The sequence below is a fragment of the Cornus florida genome, unplaced genomic scaffold, assembly GCF_030987335.1.
Source record: "Cornus florida cultivar Cherokee Brave unplaced genomic scaffold, ASM3098733v1 CherokeeBrave_3.0.0_Hap2_Chr07, whole genome shotgun sequence".
Classification (NCBI taxonomy): Eukaryota; Viridiplantae; Streptophyta; class Magnoliopsida; order Cornales; family Cornaceae; genus Cornus; species Cornus florida.
Genome location: NW_026775577.1, coordinates 85,654,238 through 85,671,330, shown reverse-complemented (window position 1 = coordinate 85,671,330; position 17,093 = coordinate 85,654,238).

Below are 17,093 nucleotides of genomic sequence, written 5' to 3'. Positions count from 1 at the left end.
GAACAAAAAGTATTCCAAGCTTAATGGTCTAAAGTAAGTGGAAGGGCGTCAAAGATTAAGGTCAATGCCTAAGGCTTCAAGCTCCATCCATGGAGGTTAGGGTTTTCTTGTAAGGAAGAGAATGAAATAATGTGGTTAAGTGTGAGTGGAAGAAATAGAAATCCTCCACTCACTATGTGCTCTTACACCATGGTCAACACACACATCTATGGTCAATTGCACAAAAACCCTCTTTTAAATCCATAATCCCAAAGTGGCCCAAAGATATTTGTAAGACTAAATTGTGAACTTACACTTGTCACCAATCCATGGCTCCTTCCTAAGCTTATTCCCACACCTACACTTGTCAACCATCCAAGCCAACAAGTGCACCAATCCTAGGCCAACAAGTGAGTGAATCCTCAACCTCCAAATGTCATCATCCAATGCATTAAAGTGTTTCCACACAAATGTCAACAAGTGGACCAATGAGAGTATGACATTTGTCACACTTTTCAAAAATTGCAAAAAGGTCCTTTTTGAAAATATCTTCCAAATTTAATTGCAAAATGGTCCCCAAGATGAAAAATAATTACTTTATTTAATTACACTAAAACCCCACAAGTTAAAGAATAATTACACTAAAGTATGCATTAATGCCCCTTTATGAAAGAAGTAAGCAATCAACATGCTATTCTAGAAAAGTAAAAATACCACTATCATGGAAATCAAATATCATGAACGCATGCAAAACCAAAATCAAATCCGAGCACAAAAAGTGAGGTTGTGTAAGGAAAAAGGATAAACGAGAAAAAGACAAAATGTGAATAGTGTTCGGAAAAATAAAATATGATAATGACACAATCCCCAAAGGAAGTTGTCAATCCAAGGAAAAGAGTCTCAAAAATCATTCCAGAGCACTTGAGATGACATCAAGTGATGAAAAACCGAACCCAAAAAGGAAAAGACAACGGAAAAAAAATATCCTTTAAAATCTGAGAAAAAGAAAAGGAAGAAAAATGACCGGGTCATTACAGTTTAACCTTTTTAGATGCTTATTCGGGTTACAATCAGATCCCCGTGGATTCTGCTGATGAAGAGAAAACTTCTTTTGTTACCGAACGTGGGACGTATTGCTACAAAGTTATGCCATTCGGACTGAAGAACGCCGGAGCAACTTACCAAAGACTTATTAGCAAAATTTTCAAGGGCCAAATAGGGAAGACTGTGGAAGCTTACATTGATGACATGGTGGTAAAAAGTAAGAAGAAAGTTGACCATCTGAAACATCTACGAGACGTATTTGATGTGTTGAGGCAATATGGAATGAAGCTCAATCTAGCTAAGTGCTCATTCGGTGTAAGTTCTAGCCAATTCCTGGGGCACGTGGTTAATCATAGAGGCATATAGGCAAGCCCTGCCCAAGCAGAAGCTCTGACTAAGAATGCTAAGCCAACGACAATCAAAGAAGTGCAAACACTTACGGGACGGATCGCTGCACTGAGCCGGTTCATTTCCAAATTATCAGATCGCTGCAAACCATTTTTTGACACAATATGAAGCCATGACAGGCAAGTTTGGGGGGATGAACAGTGCCTAGCATTAACTGCTCTGAAAGAGTATATACAGAACCTTCCGGTCCTATCAGCTCCAGAACCAGGCGAAAAACTATTTTCATATCTCGGAGTATCCAGCATCGCGACAAGTGGTGTTTTGATCCGCTGTGCAGAGGGGAAGCAATATCCAGTGTTCTACGTTAGTAAGACAATGACTGAGGCCGAAAGACATTATTTAAAGGCGGAGCGGGTGATACTCTCACTAGTGCATGCGAAAAGAAAGCTCAGGCATTATTTTGAATCCCATCCTATCATCGTTCTAACCACTTTCCCTATCAGAATAATCCTGCACAAACCAGACCTCTCAGGAAGGATGACGAAGTGGGCCATAGGGTTAAGATCATTTGATATCACATACGAACCCAGAACGGCAGTCAAAGGCCAAGCGGTGGCAGATTTTTTACCAAAATATGATTCAGAGGACATGGAGGAAGACCTTCGTGATTGCTTATGGAAACTCTTTGTCGATGGATCCTCAAATCAGATGGGTGCAGGCATTAGGATCAAACTGCAGATGCCAGAAGGTACATCCTTAAGTCAAGCGCTCCGGCTTGAATTCAGAGCTACCAACAATGAAGCAGAGTATGAAGCACTGCTGGCAGGACTTAAGCTTGCCAAGGAGCTGAAGGTCAGAAATTTGACTGTTTTTAGTGACTTGCAATTAATTGTTCGGCAGGTGAATGGCGAGTATGAAACCAAAGATGAAACGATGGAAGCATGTCATTCTGCTGTTATGCGGGAGGCCAAAAACTTTTAAAAAATTGAATTCATTCAAATTCCGAGGGAGTATAACGAGGATGCCGATCGGTTAGCATGTAGTGCCTCGGGTTCTGGAGAAACATTGGCAAGGGTGGTTCCAGTAGGAATATTAAACCAGCCATCTATTTTTGAAGAACCTTCGGGCTCAGATCCTTGGCAAGTGAATGTTATTCCATATGAGCCATGTTGGATTGATCCGATCATAACTTACATCCGGGATGGTACTCTGCCTAAGCAAAGAGATGAGGCTAGGAAAATCAAATTGAATGCTGCAAAGTACGCCATAGTGCATAACCAGTTATACAGAAGATCTTTTTCCGGGCCGTACTTAAAGTGCGTCACCCCCATAGAGGCTCGGCAGATACTGCGAGCTATTCATGAAGGTGTATGTGGAAACCATTCAGGAGGAAGGTCTTTAGCGCACAAAGCAATGACACAAGGGTACTTCTGGCCGAACATGTCGCGAGATGTGGAAGAATTATCCAGAAGGTGCGATAGGTGCCAAAGGTTTGGACCACTGATCCACCAACCACCTGAGGACTTGCACGTAATGACCACACCATGGCCTTTCGCACAATGAGGGATGGATGTGGTTGGTCCTCTGCCAACTGCAAGAGCTCAGAACAAGTATGTGCTGCTGGCTACAGATTACTTTACTAAGTGGGTGGAAGCAGAGCCGTACCCGAGCGTAACTCAAACGCATGTGAGACGGTTCATTTGGAGTAATGTTATCTGTCGGTTTGGTGTTCCGAGGTAAATCGTCGTGGATAATGGGACCAACCTTGGCAGCAAGCAAGTAAGAGAGTTGTTGGAGGAATATGGAATTAATCAAAAGCTGGCGGCAGTAAGTCATCCCCAGGCTAATGGACAAGCAGAAATCATGAATAGAACAATCTTTGCTTACATCAAGAAAAAGCTTGAAGAAAAGAAAGGAAAGTGGTTAGATGAACTGCCGAACGTCTTGTGGGCTTATAGAACGACCCCAAGGTGACCGATCAGAGAAACCCTATTTGCCATGGCATATGGTACCGAGACAGTTATACCGGTCGAACACTTGGTTCCGACTGTCCGAAGCTTGGCATGGAACCGAGAGCATAACGACAGTATGTTGAGGTTTAACCTCGATATGTTGGAGGAAAAAAGAGATGCAGCGGCAGTAAAGCTTGCATCCTACCAATAGACACTTATGAATAGCCATAACAAAAGGTAAAGCACAGAGACTTCGCACAAGGTGATCTGGTTCTGAAAAAGAAGGTAGGAATGGTTAAGAAAATGGTGGCACCTTGGGAAGGCCCATATAGAGTTGTAGAAGTCTTAGGGAAATGAGCCTACACTTTAGAAACCATGGCCGGAAGGCTGGTCAACAAGCCATGGAATGCTATGTCTCTAAAAAGGTATTATCAATAGAAAATTGAGTTCCAATTTTATCATTGATCATTCTCAAATTGTGTACGCATGAATGAATGAAATTTTGAAATCTATAAAGAGATATCTTCTTATGAAAAAATTGAATGTTTAAAAATTAGCAAAGTAAGTGGCAGCTGGCACTATGAGCCGAACGCCAAAAACTTGCCAAAAAAAATAAAAGAGTGAAAGTGGCAAGTGACATTCTAGCTGAGCGCCAACCACTCAGCAAAGTAAGTGGCAGCTGGCACTATGAGCCGAACGCCAAAAACTTGCCAAAAATTAAAAGAGTGAAAGTGGCAAGTGGCATTCTAGCCGAGCGCCAACCACTCAACAAAGTAAGTGGCAGCTGGCACTATGAGCCGAACGCTAAAAACTTGCCAAAGAAAATAAAAGAGTGAAAGTGTCAAGTGGCATTCTAGCCGAGCGCCAACCACTCAGCAAAGTAAGTGGCAGCTGGCACTATGAGCCGAACGCCAAAAACTTGCCAAAAAAATAAAAGAGTGAAAGTGGCAAGTGGCATTCTAGCCGAGCACCAACCACTCAGCAAAGTAAGTGGCAGCTGGCACTATGAGCCGAACGCCAAAAACTTGCCAAAAAAAATAAAAGAGTGAAAGTGGCAAGTGGTATTTTAGCCGAGCGCCAACCACTCAGCAAAGTAAGTGGCAGCTGGCACTATGAGCCGAATGCCAAAAACTTGCCAAAAAATAAAAGAGTGAAATTGGCAAGTGGCATTCTAGCCGAGCCCTAACCACTCAGCAAAGTAAGTGGCAGCTGGCACTATGAGCCGAATGCCAAAAACTTGCCAAAAAATAAAAGAGTGAAAGTGGCAAGTGGCATTCTAGCCGAGCGCCAACCACTCAGCAAAGTAAGTGGCAGCTGGCACTATGAGCCGAACACCAAAAACTTGCCAAAAAATAAAAGAGTGAAAGTGGCAAGTGGCATTCTAGCCGAGCGCCAACCACTCAGCGAAGTAAGTGGCAGCTGGCACTATGAGCCGAACGCCAAAAACTTGCCAAAAAATAAAATGAAAGTAGAAAGTGGCATTCTAGCCGAGTGCTAACCGCTCAGCAAAGTAAATGGCCAGTGGCACCATGAGCCGAACGCCAGAAACTTGCACAAAAAACTTTTGCTGTGACACACTAGCTGAAAGCCAACCACCGACATACAAGGAAGAACCAGATCAGATAGCATTGAATCATTAAATCAAGGGATTTATGGTAAAAGTTCGATCAAAAGTCGGCCATTTCATTAATGATGAAGTTTAAGAGTTACAAAAAATGATGAGGTATACAGCTGGCAAAAATACAAAAGAAGGAAAGTTAATACATCAAAAAGGTTCTAACTAGAAGCGATTGCCCCGTCAGCTTCTTGATGGTGCTGAATGGCCTCCTCATCATTGTTGGCGTTACCATCCTCATGGGGAGGAGAGTCGAGCTGAATGACAGAATCATTCTGCTTAGTCCTATCCTCAATAGCGTTGGAAGAATCATTCCATCGAGGGTTATCTTCAGCAGCAGTAACAGATGGAGTCACGGTGGACAGAGGAAGAACGTCCAAAGTCAGAGTGGTAGAAGGAGTAGGAGTGATCCGGGAAGAGGCAATCTCTTGGCACTCATCAAATATGCCCTCAGCAGCGGTGGAGTCTGGATCGGCATAAATACCCAGAGGATCAATCTCCAGCTCCCTATCAACCTCATCAGGGGTGGAACCAGTATGACCCTTACCTGAAACACGATCGGCATAACCCTCTCGGAACCCCTGAGCATATCTGAGGGCCCCAACTCTGGAAAACCGAGCGTGCAGAGCTAACATACCACCATTTACCCTACTAATGGTGTCGAGTAAAGCATTGCGCTCATCCAAAGCCCTTTTCTCAAAGGCCATCCGAGCGGATTGCTCATCACTCAGAAGGCGTAGCAGTTCTTCCTTTTCAGCCTTAAGGGATTCTCGCTTGGTATGCCAGACGCTCTTCTCGAGCTGCAATGCATTCCTCTCATCCTGAAGAGAGTCGGTCTCCTTCCTTAGGGAGTCCTTCTCCTTTTTAACTTTGCCAAGCTGAACCATCAACTCGGTCTTCTGAGCAGCCAAAGCATCGTTCTCCTTGTTTGTTGCACCAAGGCTGTCAGAGAGCGTGCGGACCTTGGCGTTCACAAGCTCAACCTGCTTTTGCATAGCCATCATCCCGTACAGGGTCTGTAGAGATATACATGACAACTGGTTAAGCCGAGCAGATGGTTAGAATAAATCAAGTGAAAAGACTGTATAAAGATTCATTGACTAAGAGGCAGAAGTTACCTCCATGGCATATAAGGGAAATCGGCTGAACACTTCCTTCTGAGACAGACCCTTGGCTACCTCAATGTCCTTAGGAGTCCACATGCTCCTGTAGTATGCCATAGCGGTCTGACCATCCTTGAACATGGTCTCTTTTGGTTTTACAAACGATCCGTCTGTTCGAATGAAGCGAGGGTTCCATGGTGCCGTTCCTGAGGCAGAGGCATGCCCAGAAGGGGTAATGGGCCTGGTCTGAGGAGGCCTGGCTAGAGGTTGCACGGACACATTCGGCCCAGAAGGCGCCCTCTGTGACAAAGGAACGTCATCGAGGCTGAGGGCGCTATCAGGCTGATGCCTTTTTCCTCTTGTCTTTTCCCGTGCGGAAGCAGTAGTAGAGTTGGGAAGGTTGCTGACAGAGGGGGTCACGTTCAGACTAGCGATTGCTATGTTGGAGGTCGGGTCAATAGCCGTCACGATCGGATCGGTGGAAGGAGTGGTTTCAGAAATGGTGGCGGAGGAAGATACTGAAGCTGGAGAAGAAGTTGCTGCAGGGGCAACAACGGGCCTGGGGGCAGTTTTCCTCCTGCTAAAGGAAGGGATCTGGAGTTGAATCATTGCCTTGTCGAGGGCTGAGGGCAAGGAGGTTGTCTGAAGTGAGGAGGTCCGAGCAGGAAGGAATGTCGGTCAGAACGCACTGCTTCAGGTAGGTATCCCTATCCCTGCACACACCGTAGCTCAAATCATCACAAGGAATGCCTAAGGAACGGCACAAGAAAGTACAAAAACAAGGAATGCAAATCTCGCAAGGACAGTCACTCTTATGGATTTTGTATTTTTTATAAGAAGAGACAGAACACTCTCCAAAAGCGCTCGGGATAGGGAAATCTTCTACAGCTGGAGAAAACCAGGCTCCCCTAACCCCAATTATATTTTTCCTCCAACCCTTCTCGGATTTGATCTTATCTGTGCAGATGGACCTCTTCTCAATGGGGTAGAAGTGGTAAAATGGTTCATCAGTTCTGATTTTGCTAACCTTGTAACAGAGGAGAAGATCTACGAGGTCCAGATCTAGACCTCTGTCACGGATCAGAAGCAACATAACAGATAAAATCCTAAGGAAATTTGGGTTTACTTGCAAAGGGGAAAGTTTCAGTTTATTAAAAACGTAGCAAAAGAAGGGATGCAAAGGGAACCTAAGGAGGTTAAGATGAAGGTGTGAAAACCGAACCTCACCGGGAAGAAGGCCAGTACCAGTTCTAATATTCACCTCTCTAGGGCAATTTCTAATTTGTATATCGTCAGGAAGGTGAAGTCTCATACGAAGAACATCTAGATCTACAGTCATGGTGAGAATGAATGAGGATTTTAAGGAACAAAAAGAGGTATTCCGAAAGAAAAAGGCAAATGAAACTAACCTCAGAGAGTGCGAACGTCAAAGAGTACTGCAAGGCCGCTGGAAAGAGGAACTTTTGTAAGAAATTGCCGGAGAAGATTCGAGTAACAAAAAAGTGAGATGGGGACGGTAAAGAGAATCGATGGAATATCTATGAGGCTTATAAAGACAAGGTGGGCCCGAGGGCCGAGGAGTTAGGAAAACGAGGAGTTTTTTGAATCTCGAAGCGCCGACCCCCAAATCTAACCGTCCATTCTCCCATGCGATCTTCTCGAGCCGTTAGGTCATGATTAGCAGCCTCTAATAATTACCCCCTAATTACTAGGAAGTAATTATGGGGGCAGTTGAGGATGCAATAAGTGGTATGGGCTGGATATAGCTCGTTGGCATGGGATTAGGGCGAACAATTGGAGTATGGCCCATACAAAAGCACCACGGAATGGGCCGAGCTTGGAGGATCCACTAAAGATGACCAAGCCTATTGGAAAGAAGGCGCAAAAGAGATAGACCAGTAGCACTGGTAGATGCCTATAAAAGGGCAGCGAAGAGAATGAATAGAGGATGAATTTTTCATTATTGGAAATGTAATAAGATTCTGTAAAAAGAAAGGTAGAAAAATCTTTGCATCTTCATATATATATATATATATATGTATTTATAAGGAGTTATGTAGAGAGACAGAGAGTTACATATAGAGATAGAAAATGGATATGAAGCAATGCCGAACAATATGTCAAAATAGGCTACTTAAAGCATAATCCCGCTGCCAGGAACCGGAAGCCCAGTTGGGAACCGGTTCCCACTGGGCAGTGAGCAACCATAAAGTATGGACCACTTTTGAACCGGTTCCAAACTTGTGGTACCGGTAGCCAAGCTCCAGTAAGGTATAATTTTACAATTTGGTACATTGAACAGGTAGAGGCCTTGAAGAACCGGAAGCAATTGGACAGTATGCTTTTTAAAGACTTGAAATTTTTCCAGAAAAATTTTATATCGGACTTTTTGAATCACTCAATGATCAAACCAAAAAAAAAAAAAAAAAAATCTACAACCTAAAATCAAAAATCTTTTTGAATTTTTTTTAGTTTTTCCATTTTTTTTTTTAATTTTTAAAACAAAATTAAGAACAAATCATTAAGCAGTCAATCAAAGTCATTCAAGTTCACACATGATCCAGATTTCCAAAAAAATTTCAGAGATATCTATGAACGAAAATTTCAACTCCACAGAATATTCAATCAATTTCAATTCTCAGAAAATAATCACAACACGAATTTTAACTTGTAAATTTTAATGAAACATTTAGAAATCAATCTAGCAAGTTCAAGTGTGTGTGTGCGCAATCCATCTCATCAATTTTCAATTAATTATCAATAAATCATTGTCCAAACCATATTGATCGAAAAACATCAAGATAAAATTGTCTTTGAGCAATTTTTCTAAGTAAGGTGTCTTTCACTTTAAAGACCAGACAGCAATTCTCCAATTCAACTTGTTTCCACCTTTCTTTTTACTCATTTAGCTTCTCTTCAAAGTTTAATGGGAGCTTTCGAACACATCTCAATAGGTAGCCTTTTCCTAAACAAAGAATTCAACACTTTTCACATTTTTCTTTTCTTTTTTAAGCTAAATTTATTCATTTTTTTTCAAACTCCTATTTTTTTTTTTTTTATTATTTTTTTTTTTTTCAAACAATAACCTTTATAGCTTTTGTGAACAATATATTCTAGTCAACAATTCAAAGATTTTCAATCAAAATTTTCAGATTTGGACTAGTGCACAAAAGGTTATGAACTTAAGAGATTCAAATCTAAATTTCCCTTAATCAATGCAAGTCAACTTTCATTGTATAGATTACAAACCAAACTAAGAACATATTTTTAATCAAAAATCATGTGTCCAAATTTGTATTCAAAGATAGATCATAAATTCAATGGAAGAATTTTCTCAAATATATCTTGAAGACTATGATCGGAAACTCAAACCAAACCCTAACAAGTGATCCAATGGCAACAAAATTTCATAGGACTCAGTTTGAAGGTGAATTCCTTTTGGAAAATTGTTTCATGGACTCAATAGGTACATAATTGATGAAAATATATTTTTTGATCCACACAGTTCTCAATCTCATTTCCTGAAATTCTCTATCTTTCTTTACCTCTTTCTTAGGCAAATTTTCAGCTCTAGAAATCTTTGGTGTCACATTTTTTTTCTTCCTAGAACGCACCTTTTTCTTAGCATGAGAATTTTGAGAATGAATTTTAAAAAAGTCTTTCTTTTTCCTATGAAGGCATAGGTTATACTTATGTCCATTCTTTTCACAAAAAGTGCAATGCAATAGTTTAGGCATATAAGACATATCAGAATGTGATGCATATGGAAAACATGGTTTAGGCATAATAGCAGGTTTAACAAAAGTTGTTTTACCTTAATTACTAGAAGAACCTTTAACAAATCCTAACCTTATTTTATCATTCACATCCTTACCTATGTTGATTATCTTATTCAAACTGTTTTGACTCATATTGAACCCTTTCAGTTTATCTTGTTCAGATTTCAATTCAATTTCAAGATAATCATTTTTCAAAGCAAGACATTCCTTCAATGAGTTAGCAATACTTACCTTATCTTCAAGAATGATAATCTGCTTCTCAAGTACAGTGATGACAAACTAGCTTATTGATTGCCTGTTTTACTTCCATGGTTTCTTTGACCATCTTTTTCAATCTTTCATCATCCTTTTTAGCCTCTTCCACTTGTTCATCATGAACTTCATTATCTTCTTTATCTGAAATATCATATTCAGATAAAGTAACGACATAAGGACCTCTTTAAAAAAACACGACATAAGAAAAATCATTAGTATCATCCTGAGGAGAATCATTATCCCTTAAAGTAGAACTTTCAGTCATAGAAACTTTCATTGTTTTTCCTTTATTCCTATCCTTTTATTCTTTCCTAGGACTAGGACAAACATTGGATGCGTGACTTTTGCCACCACAATTCCAGCAAATGAATTCAGTTTCTTTTGATTCTTCTACTTTCTTTTCATTAAACCTAAACTTTAACGTCTTGCCAAAATTTTGAGGATTATCCATGTTGCTATTCCTTTCCCTTTTTGTCTTTGCAAAATCTGACTGAATTGTCTTGACAAAAATGCAAGATCATCATCAGAGTTGTCATCCACAGAATTCTCAACCTATATAGATTTTAGAGTAAGATTTTTCTCCTTTTGATTTAAAACAAAGTTCTGTATTTCAAAAGTTTTTAATGAACCTATCATCACATCAACTTTACAGGTAGTTAAATCCCAATGTTCAGTGATGGTTTCAACTCTAATATGGAATCTTTTAGGTAAAGACCTTAAGATTTTCTCACAGATCTTTTTATCACTAACTTTTTTACCTAAGTGACGCAACTCAGAAACTATTTCAAAATCAGAAAATGATTCATCTTCTTTCATCACGATGTTCCTAAATTTATAAGAAAGTAACTAAATTTTGGACAACTTCACTTTGAAGTTCATGAGTAACCTACAAAATATCCCAAACTTTTTTAGCAGTTTTACAATCATAAATTCTAGCATATTCAGATGGAACAACAGAATTAATAATTGAATATAAAGCTTTGCCATTAACATCATTACGCTTAGTTTCAATAGCAGTAAAAGCAAAAGTATCTTTTAATTCTTTGATTATTATACCATCCACAGTTGTATCTACTGTAGGAGGTGTATAGCCAGATTCAACTATTACCCAAGTTTTACCACCAGAATTTTACAAATAGGCTCTCATATTTGATTTCCAAAAATTGTAATTATCTCCTTCAAATAAAGGACCACGTTGATTAGAACCGCCATCTTTCAATGCATAAGACATGATTTTGAAAACAATTTTTGAAAAACAAAACAAAATTTTCCAGCAAGGATCAACTCAATATGTAGAGATTGGCTTTGATACCAATTTGTGAGTCGTACGCAGCAGAAAATACTTAGAAACTTTTGATTATTTTAAAATAGATCTGTTTCTTTCCAACTTTCTTTATTTTAGCAATTAATAAATCAATATCATACATTATAAAATAAAGCAAAGTAAAGTTAGAGATGACACCAGGATTTTAGCGTGGAAACCCCAATTGATAAAATACGTTAACTGTTTGTATGGGAAAACCTCGTAGACTGTGCAGTCTAAAGTAAACCGATCCACTATGTTTGAAACAAAGTACACTAAATTTTGACTCTGGCTCACACCCTATCGTTATACCAAACACCAACTGTTGACAATCCTCTGGCTTTATGACTCCTCGTCCAACAGCAACTTGACCTCAGGCTTATGCTTGATATTTGTAGAAGAGTAGCAGGTAGATTAGACAACACTTCTTGAATGCTCCAACCCTTTCAAAGTGTGATCGCTTTTACTTCTGTTCTTCAATCGTCTAAATTCGATGTAGAAGTAGATCTACTTTCATCTGATTGATGTAGATGCAACTATATAATCGCGATCAGGATTTGAAAACCACAACTCTAAACTCACTATGTATTTATGTGTATGTGTTCTAGAAAGATAATGGAAAAATCAACTCTGATTTTCTGCAAAAATAATCTTCCTAAGGCTTTTAAGAATAATGAATTTGTAGATCAAAAGCCGTATTTAAATCTATGTATATGATATGGTTTATATAGAGGTTTGCAAAGTCCTATTCCTTCTGAAAATAAAGGAAATTTCGTGCATAAGACTTGGAAGGAAAGTTGGATGAAGAAGGAATCAAACAGAATAAGCTAACTGGAAACTTTTTGCAATCAGGACTCCTAGAATTGGTTCCCACATTTGGTACCAGATCCCAAAGGACAGAATGAAGTTCTTCGAATCTTAGCTTCTGGAATCGGTTCCCAAATTCAGGTACCGGTTCCCACTTGACAGGATCTAATTTAAACTTGGATTTTCTATTTTTGGAACTTCCGGTAAATATACTATATAGGTCTTTGTGTCCTAAGTGGGAAATAATGTCTTAATGTGTTGTTCTTTCCTTTTTGATGATCAACAGTACTTTCCTCTTCTGAATAACCTTTGAATTCTACAGTTGATGTCGAGTCTGATATAGTAATTGAAATTACAGAAATTACAACTCGACTAGGACTTGTTTTGTTACCAAAATATGCCAATTACAAAATATATCTCACAACAACATCATACACAAAACTCGATTCTACAACGCATTCGTAAGGCTTCGAAGCCCGAAAGAAGAATGGTCACAAGACCCCTGAACATGATAACATCCTATCTCAACTCATCCTTTAAAGGACACACAAAATCCCAGACAAGAAACCCCGTCCATCACACAATCAAGCTCAAACTCAAATCTACACATCTGTTAGACCAATACTCGCCATCTAACACACAGCTACACCATCACATATCATTACAAGTAACCACCAACCGTACCATTTGGCAATCATCATACTAAGCTTCTGCCTTCCTTACTGGAAATCAAAACAAAAGGGGCAACCTATCTATCTCGTCGTCAACTCAAGGTCAACCTCTACTCTTACTCCCAAAACGGCAATCTTATTGACAAACTCACGACTATCACCAGTGACCCACTAATAAAAATCTATACACTAATCATGCTCAACCGACACAACACCTTTACCTCAAAAGTCATACACCGCATACACCACCTCACGTCCTGTGACATCTAATCAACCCTACTCACATGAAAGGAGCCCATGACTCACACACCATACCTTACTAGTCCATCATCCCAAGAGTCCACTCACTATACCGAGGAAACAAAACACAAACTCTCGCTTGTGCAAGAAAATGAGGACTTCCGTATCGGAAGACACCTAAGATCAGACCCTTTCACCGTTACCAGTCTCTAGGGAAAAGACTCCTAATGGAACAACGCGTCTAATTCAAACCGAACTCAAAAGATCGTGCTATTCACATCACTCCTGCTCACAATGCTGATAGTTTTCCCAATCAAAGGTGACAACACACAAAACTAATACAACCCAGAAAAGCACATGCCATACAAATACATACTAGAAACATTACACCTACTCATCTATATGTAGATAGGTTAAGTAAATAGGATATTGTAAATAACAGTAATAATAATGGATGACATACTCATAGGTCACTTAAGCCAAGTATAATACACATATAACACATAAACATGCGTAGTACTTAGCACATAATCATACTTGTCATGTAACAAAATTCATAACCTTAACACGTAGGTGAATGATTCTCATGCTTAATTAATTGTCATCTTAATACATATAGCATGATTGCACAACAATAAACAACTTAGCAAATAAGCACATAATCGGGTAAATATACCCATATATATGATAAGTAACTCAATTGATAAACACTTCGTCATTTTAGTATGCTTTAAAAAAATTTAACCATGGCATTAATCTAATAAATATTCTTTCTTATAATTAAATAATCAAGCATACTTTAACTCAACAAGTAATTAACACATAAGCATGTAAGCAAGTAAGCAATTAGGCATGCTTCTTAAAAAATTAAACACTTAACACATAAGCATATAAACATGTAATTCAACTTCCCATGCAATCCTAGGCAAGCCTCTATTCGTCGTCGTAATGGTATTCGAACCACGACTCTGGTACAAAATTTGTAACAACCCGAACCGGGGGTCCGAATCTCTAACGGGGTCTTTAACCAAACCTGAGGACACACTAGGGGTAAAATGGTTATTTTATAATATAAAAGAATAATCTATCCTTAAACTAGTCAAATAAAGTTTAAAACAATCATTTTAGTTGTTCCATGATACTTGATGAGGTTCTACGGTCATTGGTTATGATTTTTCAAAAGTGCCCTTACTCGGTTCAAGGGAAATTCTGACACTATTCCACTAAAACAACTATATCTCTCAACATGAATGTAATTTGAAGATAAGGTTGGTCTTATTAGAACTCTAACTCAAAATCTTGAAAATGGACTCAAGAATGACCCTATTTGGGTTTGGAACGAAGAAGTTACGACTGCACGAAGTCAAGTGATCCAGGCTGTCAAATTGTGAGAGTAAAAAAGTATATGATGAGTGCTCAAATGTGATGCATTTTAGCACCTAAGCTAGGGTATTTTAGTCCATTCATCTATCTTACTTTCATGTCTTATATACTTATTTGTTTTTTTTGCCTATTTCAGGGTAATAAAGTTCAAACAGGCTAACAAGAGCCATTTAGACCATTTTTGGAGCTAAGGAGCAAAGTTGAAAAAAAAAAAGCCCAGAAAAATGCACCAGAGGAACTTTGATCGATCGAAGGGAAGTCCCAATTGATCAAAGTGATCTACAATCGATCGAAATGAAGGCGGTGCCAGCTCAGCCAATTGGATCAAGTCTGGAAGATATTTTCAAGCTACGTCAGCTTCGATCGATCAAAGCCAAATGTTTGATCGATCAAAAATATTTGATCGATCAAAAATGCTGCCGGCAATAAGCTATCTAATTCTCGAGCACACCGATTTCTACCTAACTTATGCAAGTTGCGAATTTATTCCAATCAGAGGCTATTATTCTGACTTGGTCCTTACTCAAAGGAGTATATAATTGATTTATTGAACATTATTGTATGAATAATACAGATTAGACATTACCAAATATAGAAAAAATAATTTTTCTCTCTAGAACTAGGGTTTTGGAGAAGAAAACAATGATGAAGATGATGATGCCAACCTCCAAGCTAGCCCTTGAGGGTTCCATGTCCACTACAATGAGTGGCTAAATCCTTTTCTTGGGGCTAGATATAGCCTTTAGGCTTGCTTCTCGAACCTAGCTTTTGTGTATTTTTGGGGATTTTAGTTGTAATAGATGTTTTGACCATGAATAAATATAGATCTTGGTATTTTTACTTGATTTGTATGGATTAATGCGTTCAATTGATCATTTGGCTCTAGTCATATGTCTATGTATGCTAGAATTGATGTTCATGTTTTTGTTTCTAGATTTAATGAAATTAATGCATGTCTATGTGTGGTGATGATGTTAATCTAGTGATGGTCAAGGCACGGTGCTTAATGGAACACTCTTGTGATTTATTTGATGGTTCACACTTGTTTCTTGATGGATTGTATCACATCTCTAGTTTAATTAGTTTGATTTCATGTCTCTAGCCTAGTTGTAGTGTAATTGCTTTAATTTCTTAGGTAGGTGAACAATCCATTCTTGTTTCTTGATGTTCCATACTTGTGAATGCAAAGAGTGCATATCTCTAGATATTTTTGTGTATCAATTGTGGTTTAATTGAATGGAATCTTGGTCTCATTTGATAGGTTGTGCTATTCATTAAAATTGGCTAGACAATCTATACTTATTTGCCACCCATGCTTAGTTTCAATTGATATCACACACACACAAAGTTACAATTTAAAATTTTCCATTAATGTATAATTGCTAGTGTTTGATGAAGTGAAGCTTAGTGTAGACTCTATGCCCCAAGACCTCTCTCCTATATCTTTTCCCTATTTTCTAGATTGCTTTCTTTTTATTTGCATTAATCTTTAATTGTATTGTAGTTTAATTGAAGAACCACCTTTTGATCACTCGACCTACTAATCTGACATTAGTTTCCATCACAAATACACCTCCAATCCCTTGGGATGATCCCTACTCACCCTAGCTATATTTTTAGTTAGAAGTGGTAGTGGCATTTCATAAATTTTAACTTGGCCTCAATTTTGTAATTTGGTGTATCGGCACTACACAACACACCAAGTTTTGGCGTTGTTGCCAGGGATTTGGCATCGTCGTATTTGGAAATTAATTAGGAATTAGTACTCTTTTGATCTTTTTTATTTTATTTTATTTTGGTTACTTATTGTGTTTATTCTTGATTGGCCAGGTGAATTGAGCCAAGAGAGTGAAGCAAAGGGAATTTAAAAAGCAAGAGAAGCAAAAGAAGCCAAGTGAAGCTAAGCAAGAACATAAAAAGCTCAAAAATAATAAAAATTGTAAAGTAAGCAAGGCAAAGAAAAAATTGTAAAATCATTTGAAGTTGCTTAAGGACCCTTTGTGAGCTTTTCTAAACTTAATCTCTAGTTAAATCATGAGCCCGCGTGGAGGCAAGTCTTTATTTTCTTAGATAGATCGTGAGCCCGCGTGGAGGCAATTTAAATTTTCTTGCATATTGTTCAAAGCATGGGAGCATGGGATCATCGTATGTAGAGGATTGTTGATTATTGATTTATTGCGGGGGCGAAGTGATTGTTTTGTTGATTTTATTGTTGTGTTACTTGATTTTTGTGCGGTCTTAACGAACCGTTCATCTTTCTAATGGAAAATCTAGAGGGTCATCTTGGTTATTTAGACCCGAATTTCATGGAACATCTTCCTTTCAACCAATGTCCTCCCGGAGTTCAAGCTCCAATTCCTCTAGTGATTCTCCGTGATCATTACAATTTCCATGAATACCATGCACCAACTTGCATCATGCTTCCTAATTTTGGGGCTAATCAATACGAAATTAAGCCCGTGACTATTCAAATGTGTCTACTTTTCTATGGCTTAAATGATGAGGAACCATATAAACATCTTAATGAATTCCTTGAACTATGCTCCACCGTGAAGTACTTGAATGTCCCGGAAGAAGTCCTTAGGTTGCTCCTTTTCCCCTTCACTCTTAAAAA